This window comes from Trachypithecus francoisi, unplaced genomic scaffold (genome assembly GCF_009764315.1).
Source record: "Trachypithecus francoisi isolate TF-2019V2 unplaced genomic scaffold, Tfra_2.0 Lachesis_group4, whole genome shotgun sequence".
Classification (NCBI taxonomy): domain Eukaryota; kingdom Metazoa; phylum Chordata; class Mammalia; order Primates; family Cercopithecidae; genus Trachypithecus; species Trachypithecus francoisi.
In genome coordinates this window covers 10,459,919-10,465,549 of record NW_022681469.1, presented here as the reverse complement: position 1 = coordinate 10,465,549, position 5,631 = coordinate 10,459,919, and positions in this window count along the sequence as shown.

Here is a 5,631-nt window from a genome sequence, read left to right as displayed (position 1 = left end):
TGTGAACACTTGCATTGCTTCTACCTTTTGGTTATTGTCGATAATGCTGATGTGAACATGGGTATAAACATTAGCTTTTAATGCCCAAATTATTATGACATCCAGAGCCTCTTGACTGGATGCCTTTCCCAGGTATTTCTGAGGATCTACAAATACAATGACATGTTCCACACATCTGTCCAGGGGGAAGCTTGCAGCCTTTGGTAGGATGAGGCCTCGGACTGCCGCTGTCCACTTTCCCCATGAAGATGACTTCCTGTAGGGTCTGCATCAGCTTCTTAAGCTGCTGCTGTTCTCACACAGTGCGCTTTAGTCAAGCATGGGCAAGGACCCTTCCTGAACTTCCCACGGTGACCGATGAGACATGGCTTATATATTTAATAAGATATCTTTAGAAGAAAATGACAGAAACTTCAATCAAAACCGACTTCAGCCAAAACGAGAGAGTTCTTTGGTTCACAAAGCTGAAAAAGTACCGGCATGTTCTTAGTTTGGGCATGGCTGGATTCAGAGGCTCCGGCCTTCAGTCTGAGGTCATGGCTGCATGTCTTCAGGATTCAAGCTCTTTCTTGGCTCTGTTTTGCTCTGTGTACTTTATCCTCCAAGTGGTTGTCCCCGGAAGCTCTAGGCTTATTCCTTCCAGAGGTAAGAGGATGACTCTCCCTGATAGTCCTAGCAAGACCTAAGCCTGGCTCTGATTGGCCCAGTTGGGGTCACATGCTCAGCCATGAACCAGTCACCATGGCCAGCGGTGCACAGTACTCTCATTGGCCAGCTCCGCATCACTTGTGCACCCAAGAAGCCATGGGATGGGGCCAGCCCTGGCTGAAACCCATGGGACGAGTGGGGAATCCAATCTTCCCCAGGAAAATTGAAGATGCTATTACCAAAAAAGGGTGAGTTGAATATCAGGAGGGCAAAAACAAATGTCCACTACTCTTGAGAATAATAGGAAAGAATTGCAATACAGAAATTATTTCAAATTGAATTCTAGATAGGACTGCTTTCAGAATCTGTAAGGCACTGACCATTCAACAGGGTCCCTACTCGCCCAACAGGGTCCCTACTCACCCAAACTCGCGCATGCAGTTTCTCCATGCCCTCTCCCAGGCCAAGGGCCACTTCCCCAGGCCTCATTCCCTGTCCTTGGATTATTTGATCTCCTCAAGATCTTGGATGGTGGGAATATCCACTCCCTTTGGGAAAAATTCCCAATTCCTGCCAACAGTGCCCTCTGGCCATAGGATTTCAACAAGACATTCACATCAAAACACAGTAGTTCAGCACGTATCAGACTTCCCAGCATCTGGCTTATTCATTCCGGAATAACATCATGAATGGGACACCAAGACTTCAGGCCACGTGGGGTTTAGCCTGGCCAAACCCAGTTCCTTTTCTCCAGATGAAGGTTGAGCTTGTGTGTCCTTCCTATAGTCCTGGAGACTTCTCTATATCTCGTGTAAAGAGCTACATGAAAAAGAAGCCATCAGAGGCGTTTGAACCAGAGCAACTCCATCTTGAATAGGAGCTGGGTAAAATGAGGCTGAGACCCACTGGGCTGCATTCCCAAACAGTTAAGACATTCTAAGTCACAGGATGAGATAGGAGGTCGGCACAAGATACAGGTCATAAAGACCTTGCTGATCAAACAGGTTGCAGGAAAGAAGCCCGCTAAACCCAGATGGTCATGAGAGTAACCTCTGGTCATCCTTACTGCTACGCTCCCACCAGTGCCATGACAGTCTACAAATGCCATGGCAACGTCAGGAAGTTACCCTATATGATCTCAAAGGGGGAGGCACGAATAATTCTCCCCTGGTTTAGCATGTAATCAAGAAATAACCACAAGGATGGGCAACTAGCAGCCTTCGAGGCTGCTCTGTCTGTGGAGTAGCCATTCTTTTATTCCTTTACTTAATAAACTTGCTTTCACTTTATGAACTCGCCCTGAATTCTTTCTTGCACGAGATGCAAGAACCCTCTCTCGGGGTCTGGATCTGGACCCCTGTCCAGTAACTGTAAGATCAACCCATAACTTATTGATCTGGAATTGTGAGTATGAGGTGGTTTGGAGGGATAATTCATCTGAAGCACTTAGCATCAGAGAGCTCGAGAAACAGCAGATATCAGTTTTTTAAATTACAATACAAATATTCCAGGCAGGGGCTGTTACTGCTCTGGCAGAGACAGATGCATCCAATGCTGAAGGAGGAAGCGGGAAGCCCGCCATTAGGAAAATGGTCTCTTAGCCAGAATGGAAGGGACAGGGGGAGGGGAAGAGGCTCTCCCAGGATGGGCAGAGAAAGATGGAGAGCAGCAGCTGTTCAGTTGCTCCTTGAAGGATCCCACCCTGAGAGCCTGAAGGCAGCTGTTGTCAGCCCCCAGGAGGCCTACAGACCAGAGCCCAGAATAGACACTGGGCTGCTTGGGACAGTCTCATCCCACGGAGGGTTTTAACCCTAATGTTGCAGAGCCCATGTGCCTTTCCACCTTGCCACTGCCGTCCATACAACAATCAACACAGAAGGAAAGGGTCAAAAGTCGCTTTTGGAGCTTTGCATTTGCAGATGGGTGTTTCTAAGTCAGGTGCTAATGCCTGGTGGGTTTGCCAAAACCTTGTTTCTGAAATTATTTTCTAGACCCTTTAAATTCATCAGTATAGACATAGTGACGATACACATTTTTATAGTAGACTTTCACACAAGACAGAGATCAAAGGCATGTGAAAAGGAAGTGATAAAAAGAGTCACTCTCAAGTATATCTTGGTGTTGATTTTATTTTTAATAGCTCAGCTATGAGACTCTGACTTTGTGCATATACTTAGAGCTGACGTTGGAAGCCTCCAACTGTGTCACAGTTAGAGGCTCTTCATGCCCAAAGCACCTCCAACCATCCAAGCCATGATGACGCTCATTCTGTTGTTCCATCCCTTTTCTGAAGGCTTAGATTTGTAGAAGCCGTCCTGAGAGTCCTTGGCACTATGCTTATAATTTGGATTTTGAACACCACGTGAACTCTGGCACCTGGTTATGGGGTCCAGTATCCACAGCCCCAGTGGGAATTATGGCATTTCTCTTTTGTGTCTTACAATACCAAATAATTGGGCTTTTTCTGTGAAAATAAACTGCTTTTAATACATGTATTATTAAACCAATAAAGCATTAATATTTACTAATTACTAATTTAAGCAAAGTAAAACCTATTTCAGAGTAAGGGAAAAGCATGCAAAAACACACATTGTTATGAACTGTTGATAAACAAGGCTTAATATAATCCTGGTTTTCCCCATTCTATCTTAAAGGAAAATCTCAGACTCTTACTTTCATAAACAAAACTTTGTAATTTGAAAGAGTCCAGGTTTTTATAACGATTGCATTCCTTAAAATTAAACTACAGTTTTCACTTTTCTTAAAGGGAAAAACATTGAAAACTTTCTCACAGAGAGAAAGCATTGATTTTCCTCTGAGTTCCTCCCATGAACTGTCTCGATCGCTGCCAACTCAGTTCCTTCTGTATTCTGTGCACGTGGAGTACACTGTTTCCTGCTTAAAGAGTTATTTCCAACCCCCATCCCCAGCCACACCTCAGTTCCCTGAGTGTTCATGGCTCAATGACCTAGGAACCCCAAGCATTCGCCATAAATAAGGCTGTTTACTGACCTATTTTTACTAGGACTACTGAGATATGCTGAAACCTGGTGGGGGTTGGAGTCGGGGCGGGGGGTGTTGAAGTTACACGTCTCTCTAGCACCATCAGTCATTGTTCAGATATTTAAATTTCACAAACAGAATCAATGGCCTGCTGGGGGCATTGTCACTTACACCAAGCAGGGCCATCTGTCGCAGCACTGGCATTTTAAGGCATTTTAGATGACAGCGTTGCGGGATCTCTTTCTTTGTTCGTGGATTTCAGGATGAAGTCCTCCAGTGGGGCTTCATGACTGACCAAGGTTTGAAATTGATAATGTCCCCAGATAGGGACTTGCTGATTAGGCTGCATTCACAGCAATTAGAAGATCATCTGGTGTAAAAACTGTCCGGAGAGAGAGGGGCACAGAATCCCTGAGCTGAGATCGAGCAGTGGAAGAGAAAGCCAGGTCTCCGTTCTAGAGGCAGAGTTTTCCACTTTTCCCTAAGGGGTCGTCTCAGCAGCCCGCCTCTCAGCTACAACATGGGGAAATCCACTGCAGATGTGCTAATCACAGAATTGCACAGGTACTCCCTGAATCCAACTTGGGTTATTAAAACAACAATGAGGTGTATGCGTTTGGCTCTGTTCACCCCCAGGGTGACCAGCTGTCTCACTCCTCAGCCCAAATCCAGGGGATCCGTTGTCTAGGAATAATTTCTTCCACCTTGGGAATTCTCTGATTTACTCTTACCTAGGTCCACTGGTCTTGACCAAAATATGAGGTGGCCCTAACTCAAGATTTTGACTTTTAAGAGGCAGTCGAGGAAATAATGTTATGAGGTTTGTTTATTTCTCTAGTGGTCAAAGACAGAGAAGTAAAAAGGCAAAGCTAGGGTCCGAATGTATGGCTGCAGGTTCAAGATTCCAGGCCAAGCTCTTGGGACTCCAGCGCCTCTAGACTCACCAGCCCTACCAGCTCGTCCAGCCTCACCAGCCCCTCCAACCCCACCAGGCCCACAAGCCCTACCAGCCCCTCCAGCCCCTCCAGCTCTGCCGCAGGAAATCCTGCCTCAGGGAATCATGATCCACCACCCAAGGAAGTATTTGCAGAAAAAAGAGATTCCACTGTTGCCTTCCCTCAAGGGTGGTGTTGAGCCCATTAAGCTTTCCCCAGCAGTACACAGAGTAACCTTAAGGATTCTGGTGGGAAAATATCCCAAATTCTGCTTCCTTATGCTTCACCATATGGCCATAGGGCACATACACTAATCAAGAACAGCCCCGGGCATCCTGTCACCCCCCACGGTGCACCTGCAAACTGGCTTTTACAGCAACCCTGGCTTCCAAATGGGTCCGTATCTTTCTAGGCATCGTTTGTAATGCTAACCTGTTTGGTACTACCCAGAAATGCTAACATTTCTACCACTTTAATCTAAAGAGATTAAATCACACTCCATGATACTCCTGACAACAAACAGCATTTTAACCAGTAATTTACGATACAAAGATTTTCAATCAGGGGGCTAAGCCCTTCCCTGGTGGTTTTAAGAAACTGCCAGCCTCGATGGAGACTCCTCCATCAATTCCTCATCATTAGAAAAGAAACAATGGAGAAAAAAATCATCCAATTAAGTGACAATTCCAATGTGTAAATCTTATAATATTTTTGCATTTGTGATATGGGTTCTACACTAAAAACACAACTTGTCTAATCTGAATGAGATTTTTCAGGATGTTATCCTATTTTGTTTGTGCCTTTTGGTTTAGTAAACTCCCAACCACTTTTTCTTCCCTCACCCCCAACTCCCCACACACAAAATGTTTTTCATTATGACCTGAGACATTCATTCTGATTGTAGAGGTTTTAGATCATTTCTTCTAGGTGTTAATCAGTTCTGGCCATATGGTGAGGGTGAGGTAATCATTATTACTTTATAATGAATGCCCTTAATTACATTTTCAGTAGTAATATTAGTCCTTCTGTTTATTTGAGTACCTAA